Source organism: Danio rerio, chromosome 14 (assembly GCF_049306965.1).
Source record: "Danio rerio strain Tuebingen ecotype United States chromosome 14, GRCz12tu, whole genome shotgun sequence".
Taxonomy (NCBI): domain Eukaryota; kingdom Metazoa; phylum Chordata; class Actinopteri; order Cypriniformes; family Danionidae; genus Danio; species Danio rerio.
In genome coordinates, this window is record NC_133189.1 from 20,014,789 (window position 1) to 20,037,203 (window position 22,415).

General features: G+C 38.5%; 1 protein-coding gene across 1 annotated transcript in view; it reads right to left on the reverse strand.

Moving 5' to 3' along the window:
* The window catches only part of si:ch211-159i8.4, a 48,093-nt gene extending 43,246 nt beyond the window's left edge, over positions 1-4,847 (reverse strand). The window contains exon 1 of the mRNA XM_021481144.3: positions 4,615-4,847. The gene's annotated coding sequence lies outside the window, so the exon portion shown is untranslated. The remainder of the gene's footprint in view (positions 1-4,614) is intronic.
* Between the last annotated feature and the right edge of the window lie 17,568 nt (positions 4,848-22,415).

Consider the following 22,415-nt stretch of genomic DNA (forward strand, 5'->3'; position numbering starts at 1 on the left):
ACTTGAATCATTTTCATATCTACTGGCTGTTTTAGTCGTTATCAACTGGAATAATAATACAGCTTGCGACTTCCTATTATAGTGGCAGCCAATTATTTCATGTCTGTGCCAAATTACCCAAATGGATTCAATAAGGCATCCAGCAGCTTCTAATATTTCTATTTATTTACTTTTTCACTTTGCAATTATAATTAGGCCTAATTAAAATGCGAGGACGGGCGTCAGATCCTGATTTGAAAATCCTCCGTCCTCACCGAGAGGCCACTGAAAAACCTCCGGGGGACACCTCTCATTTTAGTCTGAGGTCTCACTTATCACCAACAGAGGAGAATCAAGAGTTTAATCAACAAATTAGAGCGGAGATTGCTGGACAGCGTTATTGGAATAGACAGGCTCAGAGGTTTGTCAGGACTCTGGGGTTGATGGCTTGGCTGTGGGCAATAAGCACTGATAATTCACTGCCGTCTCACCGAGGACCATCCATTACACTCCAACCAGACGCTCATTAATTTCCATAGAAGCAATGCATCATCAATTCTGTCTTCTCTCAAGTGTGTGGCAAGTTCATTTACAACCTGTAGAAGTGTGGAAGTTCTCTCAGGGGTTGATGGAAACAGCAAGTGGTATTTATAGCTATCCAAACAAAGGGAAAGGGGATTAATGGTGATGTTGTGAGCAATTCTGTGCGATAAAGAAGATGAAAGAACGTCCTGAGGGGAGGCCAAATTGCTTGAATGCTCTGGTTAATATTTGTTTGGCGAAGACACATGAAGACTTGACAATAAATGCTTCTGTGTTTTAGTGGGCTTCATTTTTTTAACATCTTTTACCACTTCTAACAGATTTAGTTTGTTTGCAATAAATGTGAAAGATTCTATTCTGTCAGTGGCTTATTTTTATTGATCTCCGTCTGCAAGTTTGAGGTTTACAGTTTTGTGTTGTAATACAGTTGTGTGAAGAAGCTTAAAGATGATATGACATCTTGCTCAGTCTCAGTATCACAGTTTGAATTGTAGAGAAATGTTTTCTGAAGTGTGGATTGTTCACCCTTTTCACTTCATCTGTCTGCAGTCTGCTTTTCGTTTTTGAGCTGTAGTTACACATATACATTTTGATAAAAGTTCATTTCAATTTTCATACACTCGAATATATTGTTTTTTTTTGTGTCATGTTTGTTATCACAGTCTAAATATTTGAGAACATATTTGTAGTTTACCAGGCATCATCAATTTCATTCAGATGGCACAGAACTATAGATAAACCTTGGTTGCCTCTTTTGTCCCTGCATCCAAATATAACTTCTTTCATGTTGTGTAATATAATTGTCTTTATCTCTTGTCAGGAGTGTTTCACCTCCCGCACAAGTTCGGGTTGCTTCCCTCCCAGTGAGGTGACATTTCATGTCTCAAGAGCTACTTTCTGTGCCCAACGATCGAGCAGTCACGGTCCTAATCTTCGACCACCGTGCGTTCCACGATGCACTGGGATTAGTTGATGTATCGATCTATTGTAGTGGCGAAGTAGCTGGGCCAAAAGGCAAAGCTCTGGATTTACAAGTTAATCTTCATTCCTTCTCTCACCTATGGTCATGAGCTTTGAGTCATGACCGAAAGGACAAGATCTCGGATACAAGCGGCCAAAATGAGTTTCCTTCACATGGTTGCAGGGCGCACCCTTGTAGATCGAGTGAGGAGCTCTGTCACTCGGGAGGAGCTCGTAAAAGAATCGCTGCTCCTCCACATCAGCTAAGGTGGTTTGGGCATATGTTTCGGATGGCTCTTGGATGCCTACCTAGGAAGGTGTTCCCTCCATTCCAGGGAGGAGGTGTCAGGTAAGACCTAGGACACGTTGTATTGTCTAAGTCTATGCCTTGGAACACCTTGAGATCCCCCTGGAGGAGCTGGAGGAAGTGTCTGGGGAAGTCTGAGGATCTCTCCTAATTCTGCGTTCACCCCAAATGCTTAGATAAATAGTGATATTTACGTGTAAATAGCCGCGTGAACATTTGAATTTACTCGCTTAATTCGCACGTCAAACCCTGCTTCATTCGCGTGTCAAATCCGCTTCATCAGCTTTATAGCTAAACAGCTAACATGGATTTTTATTGAGAAAATAACTGTTTTTGTGCTTTATGAAGGCTGAAAAACAGCGTCAATACGTTTAGGGCCGTGTCTGAGTCCACTAGATCATTTCAGAGGTGCATCCAGCACTGTAAGATCATAAACTCCTCCAGAAACTTAACCTGGATGAAGGAGGCTTTCAGCGGTGCTTCTGACTGAGCCCAGCCCAGTTTGATGAACTTTTTGTCGGTGTCGGCTGGAGGATTTCCCTGCGTGACTCCAACAACAGGTGTACGTCACAATCACGCCCCCACAAGAGCAAGCTCCTGATTGGTTAACGCGGCACGAAAGTTCAGACTTTCGAACTAAAGCAATTTGTTTGAAACGCACATCAAACGCTCAATTCGCGAGTATTGCGCCACAGGATGTCTATTCGCACGTTTGCATTGACATAACATGTAAATCGCTAGCGCTTGACACGCGTTCTGCGTCTGGTGTGAATGCAGCATAAGACTGCTGCCTCTGCGACCCGGCCCCGGAAAAGCAGATGAAAATAAATAATTGTCCTTTTATTCAGCAGTATGCTTGAATTCATAAAACCCATGAGTTTCTCCCATGAATCTGAAGTGCTCATTTGATTTACCATATGCATGAAACGTTCTTATGAATGTCCACAATGCAGTGATGTGTTCAGTTTATAGAAGTTGCTTAAACAACATTACTAGTTTAATAATAAAGGTAATTATTTACTTTAATACCAAATAACACAGTCAGTTAAATAGCTAACATTTATTAAGTTTTAGCATTGAGTGTAAATCACTGAGCACTGTTGTCTCCTTGCTACTTTATTATTTTACAAATTCTGCATAACTTGCTTAATGTATGGTGTTGTGGGAATTTGTGAGGGTGCTGGGACTCATTGTTTTATTTCTCATGTAGTGTGCCAAAATGCCTGAGAACTGATGCTGCACAACACAGAAATCTAGTACTTTTAATTTCTCTATTTTACACAATGGGTTGCCTCACATGGCTGATACTGACCAATAGGAGCACAGAATCACTTCCGTACACAGCTTTTAAAGTGGACATATTATGCCTCTTTTTACCAGATGTGAAATAAGTGTCTGATGTCTTTAGAGTGTTTTAGCACAAAATGACAGACAAATAGTGTTTTATAACTTTTTGAAATTGACTGTTATAGACTTTGATCTAAGTTGTGCAGTTTAGTGACTGTGGCCATTAATTTAAATGAGATTGTGTTCTTTTAAAAAGAGGGCGTAGCTACAAACACCTGTGTGTCAGCAAAAGTGCAGATTCAATACAGGGCTAATGTTAACATATTTCTTCACATATGAACAAAAGATAAAAATGACATAAATTGTTATTTTCTACATAAAAATAAAAACCACTGGATGCATGCCTTTTTCATTCCTCTATGCCCTTTTCAGTTCATTCATGACAATTTGCATTTGTATAATGTTATTATTAGTAGAAGTATTATATATTATATGCATGTTTATTTTTATTTAAATAAAAAAAAACAAGTTTAGATTTGCCCACTTGTTAAGTTCTGGAGACGTAAGGGCATAAGAATAAGAGTGCGTTTGGATATAACAATTTTTTTTGACCACACTTCTGTCTTATTGTTTATTTTTTCGTTTGCTGGAAATTAAAAATTTTAATTAGTTTTGAAACAAATCCTTGTGCTTAACAAATTAAATTAAATATGTAGGCTAATGGATGTCTTCAGTGGTGTGCATACAACACTGTTTCCTCACTCCACAAAAGTAAAGGAGTAAAGTAAAGAGTAAAAGTTAAGAGAAAGTAAAGAGGCTGAATGGAGGAGGCTCATTCTTTATCGTCGCTGCAGATGGTCTGTTTAACTGTTTTCTTGCTACTGAACCATTCCATTTTTCCACTTTAAAAAGTCACCATGTAAATAGCAAATGCACCAGGACTCTTAAAGAAAATGTGAGATGAGGTTCTGGTCTGGTTTAAAGCACGTTATGCTCAAAACACACCCATAACTCATTAAGAGTATAAGCACCACCATGCACCAGGGTGCAGAGCATATTTTTCTGTGCTTAAAATAGCAAAACACAAACTCACATACACATAGGAAAAATGAACATATGTAGGGAAATACAATAAAAAAAAAAAGAAAATTATAGTGATATTTGTATTGTATGCATGTCGTGTATGTCAAGCGATGAATGATCACAAAGCAATGTGTAGTCTGGCATAACTGGTACCCACGACAAGTCAAGATTTTATCTAGTCAAAATAGCATGACTTGACCAACAATAAAATGTAGTCTGAATGGACTTAATTCAGCATCAATAATGACAGACCATTATATTACTATTAAGCCAGCTGATCTAAAAGAGATAAGAAAGCACATCTACAACTGTATGCTGCAAATTTTATATTCTAATTACTGCATTCACTTGTCAATGTTCAGGCTATATAGCATAACGTTAGTTAGCCATCTATAGCATTGACAGCAAGTTTTTATTATACCATAGTTGTTATAAGCACTGAAAACTGCACTTACCCTTGTAGTCATAGATGTAAAGTCAATAGGAATGTAACACTTAAATCCTTTCTCATTTGCTTGATGAAATTTGCACACTGCTAGGACAAGTGACACTGCTGATGTGTATACACTCACACAAGCATTGTATTCACATTTTAAATGTTTGGCTTGATGTGGCATGGTGTGAAGCAACGCACTGCTTCTCATCTAGTGTGAGACCCTCTTTAGGGTTTAACACTAGAGTTTTTCTTGGTCATGCAGAGTGTCTGATGGTGACTTAAAGCAGGTCTTGAAGGAACCGAGTATAGAATGACATCTGAAAGTTCACCAGAAATTCCAGAGCTGTCAGAAAGAAAACCAGGGGATAACCTTGCACATGGTCAATTGTCTATGAGGCCCCTGCCCTGGAGATGGTTAAGCTAGTGGGCTAGCAGTTCCATTTTCATGATTTGTATTGCTTTTCATCATGGTTTATACTCACTCACTTGCTTTCTTCTGGCTTATTCCCTTCTTTATCATGAGTCGTCACAGCTGATTGAACCATTTCCTTAGTTATAAATCTTTTGGAAAACACTTGTCCTGTGTGGAAGAATTGAATTGGATGGTGACAGTATTCCTCACTCTTGTATTATCAACTACTAAAAAATGTACAAAACACCAAGGTTTTGAGATTTAAACTAATAAAAAACAAGGTCTGAACAAAATGTGTACACAACTGCCCGCAAAGATCATCAATCATTGGCCTCACAATCATGCAACCCTAACATCTCATTAGCTGCGATATACATTAGCCCAGATTCAACAAGGCTTCTCTTGAAGAACTAGGAGAATGGAAATATGTATAACAAAGACCAGCTGCTGCTTCTTCTCTCCTGGCCAATGGACCCCAGCCAGGACAACAGCTCTTGGCATGATAAGTCTGGGCAGCTGGGGTGATCTGTCGAGCATTTCCAGAAGAACATAATCCATGGTCTGATGAGTCTGCTGGGCTGTCATGCTCTTCCCCAACAATACCGAGCTGTCTGTAAATCTCTCTGGGATCTAAGTCCTGTAACGCACGCTCTCAATTTATCCATACATGCTCTAGCTTTTGTTATATGACCACGTTTAGTTGATAGTATGGCCAAAAAGCCAGCAAAGTTCACTTAAATATATATTTTTTTCAAATGGAACAGCTCCCCATCTGCCTGTTTTGATAGCTCATTTATCAGCATTGCTGTGTTTTATTGAGGAGAGCGTAGGATGGAAGACAGATGGAGTTACTTGCATAGAAATCACATTCAGTCACTTTTTTATAAGAAATTATTCAAAGCACATAAACATTTTTCAATGATAAACAGCAGTGCATGCTGTCATGAGTCTGAATTATGGACGTTTTATGCAATCCCAGGGTTATCTGATGAGAAAGTCATGAACATATTGATTATGTTGGTCAGCAAAGAGAAACATTTCAAATTTGCTCTCCTCACCCTGCTGTTATTTTAAAAAATGGTCACAGATTTACAATGTTAATAACTGTAGAATTTTTGAGAGTTTTGAGAGTCTGTCATAAGGGTTTATTGAGGTGGTTGCAAATGACCTAAGCAGACATGAATGAAAAAATTTTTTTTAGTGTTTTGAATAAGGCTTTAAATTTAAAGATGCTATAAAATGCATTGCAACTAAATGTTAAATTATTCTCTGGTATCTAAATATGTGACTTTTAAATATGTGAAATTTGCCTAATGTTGAACCCCCAAAAATGGCCCTAATATTATTCAGAAGGGTCGTGAATATTAATGAGCTCTTGTCTGATGCTCAAGCAGCTCATGTCAACACTCACACTCACAAACAAACAAAATAATCATATTTCAGTTGTCAAAAAATAGTTTAACAAAAATACTCACTATAGGACATTTTATGATCAAACAATCAAATGCTTTCTAGGATGTTCATATAAATAATCCCATGTACAAAATCATGGTCTCCATTTTGTTCCATTTGGTCTGTCTTCGAGCAGGATAATCATATGGACCATGATTTATGATCATAAGATGAAAATGAGGAAACAGTGGCGTTTGAGGTTCATGGTTCATGCAATTTAAATCTACAGAACTCTTATTATTGATCTTTATTCATTCTAATATTTTTTAAAGAAACAATACAGGAATATATCAAATCCAGAGGACAACAACACATCAAGAACCTCTTGCAGCAGTGATTGGTATCCCTTTCATGCCAAGACCTCCAGCTCCCGAGGGAAGAAAATCCTCGCCTTGTTCCCAGGGCTCAGTAGATGTGCCAACAGGTGCTGCCCTGCCATACGACACTTCATCACTTCCAGATGAAAACTGTGAAAGGATTTGGCAACTGCACACTTTTAATAACTCCCACCTGCCTCACAGGGGCAAGACCCCTATATTATTGCCTGAGGACCTCTGCTGAGCCTTGATTGTATATAGTGCAAGAAGTGTTGAGGAGAAAAAACAATGATAATTGCTTCCATAGGAGAGAGATAAGGCAAGAAAGGAGGAATATACTCTGGAATATCTCAGGAAGGGTGATATTGAGGTTACTGATGTCTTGAAAATGATGAAGTACAAGATGTCTTTCACTTGCAGCTTGGATGTCTCTAAATGATCACATCTGCTTTTATGAGCCTCTACTCTATGTTGGGGATGGGTAGAAGGCTATAGAGAGTAATCCCATGATAACATTGATAGCATGCATGCTAAATGACATAGCTTTGATGTAGGTGGGTTTTTATAGCTGCTGTCAAGAAACTACTGAATCAAACTGGGTTCTTCTGGGCTCACATTGTGGAGCTAGCAGAAAGATTTCTGAGAGACAAGGAGTTTTCTAAGACGTCTGTTTTTACAAACTCAGCTGTTTTTACAAACTCATAAATGACAAAGCAGGTTGTTTTTATGGGCAAGAGAATTTGAAAGAGAAATTTAAAGAAAGATTAAATAATTCCATGCTTAGCTGTGGATTGATGTATTTGATGGATGCAAGCAATACTCTAAAAATCAGGACAATAGAAAACTGTGTGCTACTTAAAAGCCATAATCAAACAAATTAGATTTTTTTTAAATATTGTTGGAGTGTTTATTATAAATGATATGTCTGCACACATAGAATTAGTCTTGAAATTCTAATTTTAAATTCTAAATCCTTGTCATGTTTAATTAATAAGTGTTGCAAAAGCAAATAATAATGATCCAGTAAGTTCAAAACAAAATCCCAATGCTACATGCTATATTGGATTGCGATCCGATGACTGTGGTGTCACGATCGGTGAGGGAAAAAAAGGAGTGCAGACCCAATTGCAGAAGAAATGTAGAAATATTTATTATAAACTACAAATAAAAATAAAAGGCAAAACAAAACCACCCCGAAGGGGAAAACATGAATCAAAAAGGCAAAAACAAACTTGACAGGGCTGGCAGGACAAAACAGGACTGGAGACAACAAGACAAGGTAATATCGACGACGAACTGGCAAAGGACTGAAAACATGAGGGGTATTATAAAGCAAAAAGTAAATTGACACACAGGTGAACACAATTAACTAATAATGGGTTAACAAGGAGGGTGGGACTAGACAATAGACGGGAGAGCGCATGACACAGAGAGACAATACAAGCCATGCGCTCACATAACACAACACTGAAGCACACGACAAAAGCACGTGACCACAATGTAAACACCGAGCCACGTGCTTTGACAAAAGACGCAAGACACGAGCACACGATGAATGAAAGCACTCACCGTGTGCTCACACACGCAGCGTGCATGCTTCATCCCAGCGCCGACCAAAACCGAAACCAACAAGACTGAGACGCTGGGAATGAAACACCACGCTGCTGACAAACGAAAACACAAACACGAGTACAAAAGCGCACGCGTCTAAGGGACGCAGAGCGCGCGCGCGGCCGCGTCAAGCAGAAGCGCGCACACTCTGCGTACACCCACGACGGCGCGCGCGCGCGCACACAGAGACAGAAACAGGACCAGACATGAGTAGTGTCAAAGCTCTGCCACCAAAACAAGAATTTACAAGACCAAAGTGGCAGAACCCTGACATGTGGAGGTCATTTGAACTCATTGTCATGCTCAAGGAATCAGTTTGGCATGATTTAAGGTTTGTGATATTGTGTTATCCTGGTGGAAGTAGCCATTGCTAGATGTGTAAACTGTTATCATTAAGCAAGAAACATGGTCAGAAAAATAATACTTAGGTAGGCTGTTGCAATTAAACAATGCTCAACTGGTACTCAAGGACCAATAGTGTTCCAAACAATCCTCCCACACCATTACATACCATTACGCTGCAGCAGTAGCCTGAACCTTAAAAATCAGCCTGATCCATGCTTCCATGTTGTTTACACCAAATGCAAACTACCATCTAAGTACCATCAGATCAGGTGATCTTGTATTGTGCAATTTGAGCAGGTGAGCTTGTATGAATTACCTCTGTTTTATATTCTTAGCTGACATAAGTACACACATCTGCTTCAAGGTTCAAGTGTTGCACCTGTATAGATATTTTCCTGGAGACCTCAGTTGTAACTAATTGTTACTTTAATTACTGTTGTCTTTCTGCAAGCTTTAACAAACTTGGCCATTCTCTTCTGACCTTTGCAAGGCACCTTTGCCCATAATAATAATAATAATAATAATAATAATAATAATAATAATAATAATAATAATAATTCCTTACATTTATATAGCGCTTTTCTGGACCCTCAAATTGCTTTGCACATTTTTGGGGGAATCTCATCATCAAACACTAGTGTGCAGCATCCACCTGAATTACCAGCAGCCTTATTGTGCCAGACCGCACACCACGCACCAGCTGATTGGTGGAGAGGAGACAGAGTAATGAAGCCAATTATGATATGGGGATTGTTAGGAGGCCATGATTGACAGAGGCCAGTGGGCAAATTTGACCAGGATACCGGGGTTAAACCCCTACTCTTTTCGAAGGACATCCTGCGATTTTTTAAATGACCACAAAGAGGATCTTGGTTTAACATTGGTTTAAGGACCTCGGACTAACATCTGATCGGAAAATCAGTGCTCACTGACCAGTATACAGTCCCCATCCATAAACTGGGGTGTATGACCCACACAGACCGCAGGTTGAGTGCCCCCTGCTGGTCTCACTAATACCACTACTGTCAGCAAACTAGCTTTCCCATGTTGTCTCCCAGGTACTGACCGGCTGCAGCCCTGCTCACTGTAGCTTCAGTGGGTGACCACATGAGAGTAGCCCATAAAATGATTGATCCCTGAATAGTTTACCATACAGATAGCAGTGTGTGTAATTCTCAGTATATCATACCTTTAGAAAAACTCAGTCAAAAGCTTCCATGCCATGTTAAAGGTTATGTCTAAGAGGAATGGTTGAATTTCAGCAGATTGTCTTGACCATAGCTGTTTCCGAAATTGCCTCTCATTCACTATTCCACACATTAGTCCACTAATATAGTCCACTGGAAGAAGTGAAGAAAATAAGTGAATTTGAGCACTCAATGCATCAGAAGTAATTTTTTTTTCCAGTTTTTGCTTTGCTGGTTGATATATACCTTAGACCAGTGGTCACCAAACTTGTTCCTGGAGGGCCGGTGTCCTGCAGATTTTAGCTCCAACCCTAATCAAACACACCTTAACAAGCTAATCAAGCTCTTACTAGGTATACTTGAAGCATTCAGGCAGGTGTGTTGAGGCAAGTTGGAGCTAAACCCTGCAGGGACACCGGCCCTCCAGGACCGAGATTGGTGACCCCTGCCTTAGACAGATTAGATGTTCAAGTTGTTGGGCAGACCTTGTAATAATTATGATTTATCATAACAATATTATAGCCATTTTTCCTACTACAGTATGGAAGTCAAGGAATCCCAGCAACCAACATTCTTCAAGGAAACATTTTGTGTTCAACAGAAAAAAAAAAAACACATAAAGGTTTAAAAGCACACAAGGGAGAGTAGTTGTGCAGGTGTGTGTAATAATGTGGCTGGTGTGTGTGCATAGCAACACATTACAAACAACTTAAATGATTAACTTTTTGCATTGGCAAGCACTTCTCATATCATAGTTAACAACTTTGTTCCATCAAGTATACTTAGACTAATAGTCATGCTGTATTTGGAGGAATGAATGAATCTTGCATTTCTATAATGAGCTGCTGAAAGGGCAGGTTGTTAGTCTTCAGAGCCAGGCCAGGATTCCAGCTCAAGCATATGCTTCATTACAACATGAAGATAGATCTCAGTGGCTTTGGAATCTGTGTAATCAACCTTCTGAGTTCTGCTGTCAACAGACAATACCAACACTGGGAGAACATCAAACATTTGACAAGCCTCCATCAGGAACTCTGACTTTTTCAGTCTACCTGGCATTCTTCAATGGCTGGCCAGCACTATGTTTTGGCAGCTGTCCAGATGGATGAAGGCAGATCACAGAAAGGATTTGGGTTGAAGACCTGTGCAGTGTAGAGAGAACATGGCAGCAGGAATTTGGCCTCTGGCCCATATCTAAATGCGGCATTGATACCTTTATCAGCTAGGGAGAACATTTTTTTTACATTTATTTTTACTTATTTATGTGAGAAATAATGTGATACAAGATGTAATTTGTATTTTTTGTTGCTCTCAGAAAAAAATCCAAACTAATTATTTTTAGTCATAAATGGTGTTTGCTAAAGCAATTATCACCATTGCTCAAGTTCTGCAGCTTTCTTGATCATGTGCTATTTCTTTTCCAAGCAACTAGTCTGACATTTAACTGAGGATACAGGACAAGAAACACTGTGCTCCTGCAATCTGCTGCTCACCCAGTTTACAAAAACAGTTTTTACATATTTAATTACTAGAACTCAAAAGACAACACTTGAAAACTTTTCCTTCTTTTTTGATTTTTCACCCTACCAACAGCTCTTGATGCTGACAACTTCAGCGTGCTAATTTGAAGTATTTTTGCTGTCATTCAGTCTTTTTAAATATATATATATATATATATATATATATATATATATATATATATATATATATATATATATATATATATATATATATTATATATATATATATATATATATATCGCACGAGTAACAGTGCGATGTGGCTGTATATCGCCACTTGTCAGAGGCATGCGTTGGCACAAGGCCTCAGGCCGAATTTTAATGGCATAATCATGTATATAAAAAAGAAAATCAAACACGGAAAGTCTCAATATTATTTTGTAGGAGGAATTATTTTCTTCTGCTATTTATTCACATCTCCAGCTGATGTCAGATCAGCAGAAACCGTTGCTACTTCAGCACACTTTACTTTAGCACAGTGTTTCTCAATCACATTCCTGGAGGACCACCAGCTCTGCACATTTTCCATAGCTGCGTCCCAAATCGCATACTTATGCACTATTCTACGCCATTATGTATGTATAAACACACCTGATTCAGATCATTAGCAAATTGGTCGAGACTGAAACACCTGTAATGAGTGTGACATACAAAGGAGACATCCAAAACATGCAGTGTTGGTGGTCCTCCAGGAACATGGTTTAGAAACACTGCTCTAGCGTACAGAATGATAGCGTAAGAATTTAAGACTGTACGGCATGAAATGTCATCAATCTAGAGACATTTCCTAGTATTTCTTTGTTGCAATTGAGATTTCACAATAATTAACCTTGAAAAAGCCAAAGTTACGCAATCACTACCAGATTACTGTTGTGTTTGTGATAAAGAAAAATGTTAAACACATGCGGGCATTCTTCTTTCTTTCTGTTTACTGAACTAGACTGCAGTAACGGAAACACTGACTTATCCGAAACAAAACGCACCCAGGTGCACGACAGGAGTTTGATACCTGGTCCTTTGTCGATCCTTTCCCTTTCTCTGCTCCCCATACTTTCCTGTCTGTAAATCTCCACTGTCCTATCAATAAAGGTGAAAACCCCTATAATAAATGAAAAAAGTCACTTACCAGTTTTTTTAATGATTTAAACAGCTGTAGTCTAAATTTACGCTGTTAAGCTCCTATAAGGGCTTATTATGCGGTCTCTGTCGCCCTCTTGTGGATGAACATTGTCAATCGTCTTTGCTCTGCTTAATGACAGGCTAATGTCCGCTAACGCATGAAATGAAATGATAAATATTTAAAAATAGACACTATCCTTATAAATAAACTGCCCAGTTGCAATTTAAACAACCACATTCTTGACATAAAAAGTGTCAAAAGTACATTATGTTGTCTAACAGCCACAATATTTGTCAAACTGTAGAGTGTCCTCTGCTTGTTGCTGTATGTGGGTGGAGTAATACACAAGGGTGAAGGGTGAAGAGGCTGGACCAGTGCTGTTATTTGCAGAATAAAGCACACCTATTAGCCAATCAGATTTAAGGACCAGAGAGAACTGTTTATATATATATATATATATATATATATATATATATATATATATATATATATATATAATATATTTATTTATTTATTTATATATATGGGCACATGGCGGCCTACAGTAAGAAGGTCACTGGTTCCCATTTTCTGTTTTGTTTGTCAAGTGAGAGTGCTCAGGGTGCGGTTAGTTTGGGCGGCCCTGGCCCAGTTGGAAGTGGTAATTCGAAACTGAAGATGTGACATCACTTTTAAGGGACTGTTTCATAGGGATTATTTAACAATTCTTACTTTTAAATCAACGCGAACTGTCAAAGTTGCAAACAACTTACTGCACATCAGTGGCTACTTTCTGCAAACCTCCTAACTGTGCCTTCACATCGAAGGCGGCAAGCGTGTCAAATTTCAATTATATTGATCTCGTTTTTAAAGGGGTAGTTGCAGCATATTTGCATATTATATTATTGCAATCCTGCATAAAAACATGTTTTCTATCATTAAAATGTTGCACACTTTTTATTAAATTCTTTTAACTATGAAAGATAAAGTTGTTGCATGTGGTGTTGCTTTGCTCCACTATTCATTATGTGTCCATATGTCTGAAATATTCTAAAGCAGCAATACTGTTACTGTTTTGTATTGTGGAGATAAAAAATAACATTAATGCATTAAAACATGAATCAACCCACCAGTATTTTTTTAAAGTCTCTGTAAGAAAACATTTTAAATAACTGAAATCCCGGTGACCGCGATAATCAAACTCTAGGCAACAACTGTGGTCAGAACCAAAGTTCACAGTGTTCTCTGGAATCCTATCAAGCGGTGGACTTAAACATTGCTATTGCTTGCTGCCAAAACACATCAGAGCTCATTACCATAAAGTTGACTTGATTTTACTTCTCCTCAATCGGGGAAGATGCACTGTTTCACTCCTTTGCCACTCCCATTGAAAATAAAGGACTTCCAGCTACTTTGACACTCTCGCCACTTTTAGTGTGAATGCACAGTAATACGTGTTGCACAATGACATTTATGAAAATTTATGAGAATCAAAACCAATGGATCTGTTCAGCAAAAAATGTGACTGTGTCACTGCATCCCAAATGACTCAAAATAATTCAAAACAAAATAACTAAAGCAATCTTCATTGTATTGAGCGAGAGTGCTTCTCTTTCTGTTAAACTGAACAGTCGCATCATCGATGACATAAGCGTGCTCAGGCTCGGAAAGTAAAAATGAAGTGTGAGTGCAGGTTGTTGGAGGAGAGGGGAAGGGACACAATTGCACCTGGGCACAGTTCAAGGTAACTGCCCCTAGTTTGAGTACACCATTCATTCAGCATGCAAACTCTTTCATTGCATTAAGGGAATTTTGTAATTGTTGAGTGAACATGGATTGCACACCCAGCTGTTGCTGTGTATTGTGGGATTGATTGAGTGCACTTCAGATTGTCCACTATGGTTTCGGACACCAAATTGAAATGGCTGATCCATTAAGTAGTGCATAGTATAGGAGGCGATTTCAAATACAGCCCATATTACAAACCACCATTGGGCAGTAGCATCGCTACAAGTAGTGACGCTACTAGCTTAACTACATTTCTCAGTAGCGTGGCGGTAGCGTCGCTACTTTCTAAATCAAATAACTTTATAGCTATGTTTACCGATCGCAGATCAATAGTGACGGCACTGACATTCACTGAGCTGTGAGGCCAGTGACTAGCCGATGAATGTAAATCCATATGATAGCAAGAATGACGATTTCTTCTCCTTCCTGTTTCACGGTGGTCGACAACAAACTTTTTGGTGCGTTACTGCCATCTCTCGCTCTGGTCAGTGAAGTGGGCAATTAATCAGGGAAACACGAGAAACTAGCTTTATGCATGCACTATATGTGTGAATAGTTTACTGTAGTAAAGGCTAAAGTATGCTATGGTAATTACTATTAGTTCATGATAGTTACTAATGATACTACATTATGTAGTGTAATTCATTAACAAAGAGTTGTAAATATATATACATTATAATGCTTATTCAAAATATTTCCCTTTACTGTAAATTACTGTAGTACTTTAATTGTGTAACTCTCTGTCATAGCCCTTCCTTGTCTGTCTTTTCTGTGTTGTCTACGTTTTATTTGTCTATGTTTGTGTTGTGTTTAAACACATGGCTCAGCCTTTGTTTGTGTTCACCATGTGCTTTTCCATTTCTTCCTCCTTCCCTGCTTAAAAAGTCCAGCTTAAACCAGCCTAGGCTGGTTGGCTGGTTTTAGCTGGTTGACCAGCCTGGTTTTAGAGGGGTTTTGGCAATTTCCAGGCTGGTTTCCAGCCATTTCCAGCCTGGTCTTAGCTGGTCAGGCTGGAAAATGACCAGCTAAATCCAGCTATAACCAGCTTGACCAGCCTGATTTAAGCTGGACACAGCTGGTTCTGGCTGGACTCCCAGCCTGGCTAGGCTGGTCAAGCTGGTTTTAGCTAGTCATCTCCCAGCCTGACTAGCTAAGACCAGGCTGGAAATGGCTGGAAACCAGCCTGGAAATGGCCAAAACCCCTCTAAAACCAACCTGGTCGTCCAGCTAAAACCAGCCAACCAGCCTAAGCTGGTTTAAGCTGGATTTTTCAGTAGGGTTGTTTCCAGCTGCCCCTTATTTAACCCTTTTCTAGTTCTTGTTAAGCCTAGGTCACACTACAGGATTTTAAACATCAGCAAATCGCTGTGCTGTTCACACTACATGACTTGACTTTGTGTCTTTTAATCTCTGTGGTGTTCACACTACGCAACACTCCGTGAACGATCCAAAAGAGGGGGGTCACACACTACATGATCTGACAACAACACATTCCCCATCAGCTCATTCAAGCTACCAAACCACAGCCAATGAAAATTTGAGGGAGGAGTCGTCAGAAAAAGCTGAACACTATTTGCTGCTTGTGTGCTGATGACATCACTGACAGCGTTTCAAGCTTTGGAGAAAGCATTTAAAAACATCGTCAAATCAGCTGATTTATCAGTGGATTAATCACTCATCTGCAAGGTTCGAGTGGATAGATACACAGAGAGTTTTTAATTTTTGTAATTTTATAACTCTTTGAAATAAAACTAACATATTTATAACACCCTGTCGTTTTCTAACTATCAGTGTATTTCTTTCTGACATTGTTATTTTTTTATTACAAAACAGCAAAGAACTGAGCATTTCTGCCTTAAATTACCATATTGGTCAAAATGACTGCATGCATGTCTGATATTTTTCGCTGTGACTTTAAATATGTGTGCATTTTCTTGCCTGGCAACTTCCTGCTAACATAAACAAAACTTTCTCATGGCAAAAACATCCATTTACTTCAGATATCTTTAAAAACAGCATATTATGTGCTGTGAAATAGCTCCTGTTTGAAAGTGAAAATGAAAGCCAAGACCTTTAAGTGTTTTAGTATCTTAACTACATATTTATAGGCTGTATTACCAAAACAATTATTATTATTATTATTATATTTTTAGGGTAATGGTGTCATTAAATATGATGCCAAACATTCAAAGCTTAATTTTAATATCTCCCCTGCTGAAAAATCCAGCTTAAACCAGCCTAGACTGATTGGCTGGTTTTAGCTGGTCGACCAGGCTGGTTTTAGAGGGGTTTTGGCCACTTCCAGGCTGGTTTCCAGCCATTTCCAGCCTGGTCTTAGCTGGTCAGGCTGGGAGATGACCAGCTAAAACCAGCTTGACCAGCCTAGCCAAGCTGGGAGTCCAGCCAAAACCAGCTATATCCAGCTTAAACCAGGCTGGTCAAGCTGGTTTTAGTTGGATTTGGCTGGTCATTTTCCAGCCTGACCAGCTAAGACCAGGCTGGAAATGGCTGGAAACCAGCCTGGAAATGGCCAAAACCCCTCTAAAACCAGGCTGGTCAACCAGCTAAAACCAGCCTAGGCTGGTTTAAGCTGGATTTTTCTGCAGGGTCAATAATAGCTTTGAATGTAAATATGTTGTGACAGTATGGCGTTTTATATAAGAACGGTCAGAATGAGCCGTATGGTAATTCTAATAGTTACAGAATTCTAGTTCCACTGTTATATAGCCTACTCTCGTGTCTGTGTTAACACAGAATGAAGCGAGTGCACCGATGCCCATTCTGACCAATCACAGATGTTTCTGCTGAGCTCCTGAACACACAGGCATTCAGCTCATGCTGAAATGCTCTCTCATTGGCTGCAGCTCGTCACTACATCTGACCAGACGTGGGGTTGAGTCGGCCGACTGCTCTGGAATATTTAGCATGCTGAATGTTGGATTTCCGTCTGCGAGGTGTCGGCGACGCGTCAGCAAGCCTCGTTGATGCGTTGTTCAGTAGTTCACACATAAAGAGCGGCGAGCGCCGAGCACCCGCAGATTTCTTCCCGATCACAGCCCGATCTGTCGGCGAGCTCGTTAACTTCCAAATCGAGCTCAAATCAGGCTTAAAATCCTCTAGTGTGAACTAGGCATTAGTCTCAGTGTTTACACCTGGTCCTCATGTTCTTTCCTCCCTTTATAACGTGCTCTCTTCCGCAGTCTTTTGCAGTAAATAATTAATCTAAACAATTATGTCTCAAATGCTTCATTGACAGTTTTATTGATCACTAAGAGATGATTGACTTGGATTTCAGTTGTATGACAATTACAAAAAAAAAGCTTAGATGTGGCTAAGGTACTTTTGTCAAGTTACTTTTAGCTTAGCTTGCTACATTTCCCCGGGGGTAGCTTTAGTGTAGTTATGCTACATTTTAAGTAGCTAATAGCTTAGTTCACTGCATGTTTCAAGTAGCTTGCTCAACTCTGTTAAAAACATGCTAACCTGCTAATTTATACCAGCATGATGATTATTAAATTAGAAAAGTGTGTTTGTGTGCTGACATCAAATTTTGTCATCAAACATGTTGATTATGATTACATTGTACAGTTGTCAGAATTATTAGCCCCCCTTTAATATTATTATGTTTTTTATATTTCCCAAATATTTTTTGTTTAACAGAGCAAGGAAATTTTACCTGTATGTATGATAATATTTTTCTTTTTCTTCAGAAGAAAGTTTTATTTGCTTTATTTCGGCTAGAATAAAAGCAGTTTTTTAAGGTTTTTAAAACCATTCAAAGCCATAAGCTCAAAAGTATTAGCCCCTTTAAGATTTATTTTCGATAGTCTACAGAACAAACCATCCTTATACAAAAACTTGCCTAATTACCCTGACCTGCCTAGTCAACAATTAACCTTTAAATGTCAATTTAAGCTGTATAGAAGTGTCTTGAAAATATCTAGTAAAATATTAATTACTATCATCAAGGCAAAGATAAAATAAATTAGAAGTGAGTTATTAAAACTATTATGTTTGGAAATGTGTTGAGAAAATCTGCTCTCCGTTAAACAGAAATTGTGGAAAAAAATAAACAGGGGGGTGAATAATTCAGGCGGGCTAATAATTCTGACTTCAACTGTATATGTTTTTTTTTTTAAACTAAGTATGTATGAAAGTGTGTAACTGTAGAGAAACATCAAGAATATTTAGATGCATTCTGAGATTTAAATGAGAAATTTGGTATTTTCTGTACCCAAAGTACAAGTCAGATGGTCAGAACACATCTTTGTGTATGTGTGTTATCTACACATTCCAGATGCTTATTCAGAGTGTGTGTTATTACCTACAGTTCACCGTAGCCATTCTCAATATCTCCAAGCTGCACTACTGTATCTGCCTGTCAGGAAGGCTGTTCACCGGATGGTTCGAGTAGAGTTGATGTGGAAACCATCTGATAGAAACCCTCAGAGCACACATGTACACCATCCTTCTTCTAGGCAATATAAACAAGCGCAGGACCTCCCCCAGGCCCAGCTCTGTTTATGAGTGCTTTCCACACTCAGGTAAGTAAGTCCTGATCGCTTTTACAGGAACCAGTGTTTGGAATTGTCATTACAAAGTATTTGCTAACTGTTTCTCATTTTCTTTCCACTGTCTCAGGAATTCTTTACTGGTTTTTTTTTTAACTGTAGGAAATGCTCTATGTCTGTCAATACAGGTTTACAGATATTTGAAAGATATTTTGTTGTATGTAGGTAAACCCTAAAATACCTTCCAAGAGAGAGAGAGAGAGATTTATTTTGCTTAGATGTATTAAATAAATCAAAAGAAAAGGTGAAAATAAAGGTAAAGACGTATTTTGGAGTATTATCTTATGAGTTAACTACAGGGGTTTGGACGATGAAACTGAAACACTGGCCAATTAGATAATGGAGGTTTCATGGCTAAATTTGACCAGCCTGGTGGCCAGTCTTCATTAATTGCACAGTCCACCAGAAAGAGCATAGTACAGTATGAAGGTTTAATTAGCAGAATAATAGCACAGTTTTGTTTAAAAAATCACAATGCACCTATTTCCAATGTCACCATCTGTGACCGAGACAGAAATTATTTGTGACGTATCAAGAGCTACATTCTACAAGTCTTGATTTGAATGGGCCTAATGTTGGAGCACATCTGATAATGTCTGGAAGCTAATTCCAGCAGTAGAGGGCGCAGTAGCTGTAGACAGATACACCTTTGCTTTGACTGAACTCTTGGAATTTAAATGTACTTGATCCAAATGGTCGGAGTGATCTGTTAGGTTTGTATTCAGTGAGCATATCTGTAATGTATTGAGGTCTTAGGCTGCAGCATTCTGAATGAGCTGCAACTGTCAGACTGTATTTTTGGGAAGGCCAATGAGGATTCTATTACAGTAATCCACCCTGGTGGTGATAAAAGCATAAACAAATTTCTCTAAGTCTTCACTGGAGACAAAGCATCTAATTCTTGCAATGTTTTGAAATTATAGTATGCTGATTTATTTATTGCTTTGACATGACCACTGAAACTTAGATCTGACTCCAGAATCACACCAAGATTTTTATCTTATTTTTTGTTGTTTGACCCCTACAGTCAAGGTACACATTCACCCTGAGAACCTCATTTCTGTTCCCAAATGCACCAATTTAAAGTTTTGACACATTCAGCTGTTAATGTCATCAATACATTGGCACAGGGTGTCAATAGGGCTGTAGGCAATAAGGCTAAATAGTGTAATCAGCATAGCTTATAGATTGGTTAGATTTGGTTCCTTCTCATTATTTGGCTCAGTGGGACCATATAAAGATAGTAAAAGAGCATAAAAAGGAAGCATACAAAACTACACATTTATGCTAGTGTATATTAAATAACACTTAGAAGAAAAGTCAATGGTGTATACACTTGTAAGGTAAACAATCTATAAAACTGCTGTAGAGATTCAATTTGTTTTAAGCCATAAATATTTAGATTACCTCATAAATAAAAGGGCACTTGCAGTCCTTATTCTGTACATTGCACAGTAATGCAGCCTCTAAAACATGGTTTAATGTATTAAATCAGGGATAATATAAGTTTTTACTATGCAACTTAATGCATATTATAAAACTTTATAGTGCTGTAGCTTTAAGTGATGCAAGGTTTCTTTGTGAAGCTGCTTATTGTTATTAGTTTATCAATCTGATAATCCAAGACTTCCTAATTGTATTGCAGCATGTATTATTTAGTGTTGGTGAAGGACTTTTGTGACCTGTCAATTAAAAAGTGTATTTGTATAATGCATTGTATTTACATGTGTATAGTCTATAGCCATGAATATCTTTACGCATTAAGCCATATTAAGCAGATTTTGTAGTTACATATAGAGGCATGTACAGTGCAATCTCATTGGAAATATGTGCCTCAGCCAATATCTTTGGGAAACATGCAATACATTGCTGTGGGTATGTTTCTTGCATGTTTCAGATAACAAATCCACTAGAGGGCGCTGTCTAAATTTTGTTTCTTTGAAATGCATTACTTTGGGTGCATTTTTTTGTTTGTTTCAGATAAACATCCATTTTGTACATATCTATGAGAAGACATGACTTGTTGTGCAGATCATCTTAGGTATCGCTGCAGCCTGTAGACCTCCAAGTCCGAGGGAGTTAAACTGAAAGTTGGTTGGGTGACTTCCAAGTGGGAGGAACTTGCGCCACACAAAGGTTGCGATTAAGGTTGTGGTAGGTGTAAGCATTAAAAAAACAACAACAACTACAGGTTACTATAGGGTTGGGTTTAGGGTTGTGGTAGGTGTAGGCATTAAAATAACAACAACAACAACAGGTTACTATGAGGTTGGGTTTAGGGTTATGGTAGGCACAGACATTAATAAAACACAATAGGTTGGACTCTCATGTACAAGACATTAAATAAAAATATTGTTTGTACTGCCCACTTGAAACTCAAATCCAACCCACCTATTTGAAGCTGTCTCCAACCAACATTTATACCCTCTCTTGATCGCCTAGACCAGCAAACCACTGAGCTAAACCCAACCAATAATGTTTTCTTAAGAAAATGTCCTAGAAGAGTGCCCCACATTTACATTAACAATAATGTTTCAATAGCTTCAAACCCAAGTGTTTTGCATCACAAGAACAACAAAATACAATAGAGCTGCAATCAGGCCTTAAAAGTTAGGCCTTACAGGGCCCGGGCCTGACAAGTTCTATAAATTTTGATTGACTGCTTTTCAAAGCCCGAACCCATTTACAACTTGACATTATTCAAATGTGCACTACACACAGGTCTTTTGCCTTGTTTCAAGAATGAGTTGTTTATATGTGTTTTAACACAATTTGTTCATAATAAACGTAGGCTATAGGTCACTTGGAAATTGGAACAAAAATATAATATAGCCTTAGTACTCTGTAACCAACCTGTAACATTTTAGCATCTCAACACTCTAAATAGGCCTAGGCATACACGTAGCCTTTAAATTGGCCAACACATCAATACAAACAAGTCTTTCTTAACAAATTAAGTTAAGATAAATTCTAAATTAAGACTGGTATTTGGCAATAACAAAATTAAGATAAATGCTCCCTGGGATTTGCTTCCTTCTCATCACAATCCGGCCTCAGGGTGATGATGAAGCTGAATAAGGCCAACATTAGCCTATAGTCTATACTTTTTCTACATTACCCATTTATGATTTAATTAATATTTAGTTATAATTTTACAATCTTTTACTCACCAAGAATAGGCTACATATTTTCGTGGAGGAATGATTATTGAATCCACTGTAGATGGCTCCAGCGCTGTCCTGTGCTCACTGATGGTGCGTTTAGCAGCACTGAACACCCTTTCACTGCTGCTGCAACTGGCTGGGATGCATAGTACTGATCTGGCTAATTTTGCAAGTTTTGGGTAGGATTGTTTGTGTATCTATCACCAGCAAATAACTTCCATTTCATTTTCCATGACAGCAGTTTCAATGTAGCGAGTGACCTCATCATTTTCCCTGTCAGTTTGCTGTACATTTACACACTCTGGAAAATTAGCTCTTTTTGACTTCTCGATCATCATTTCATTTGTGTCTCCT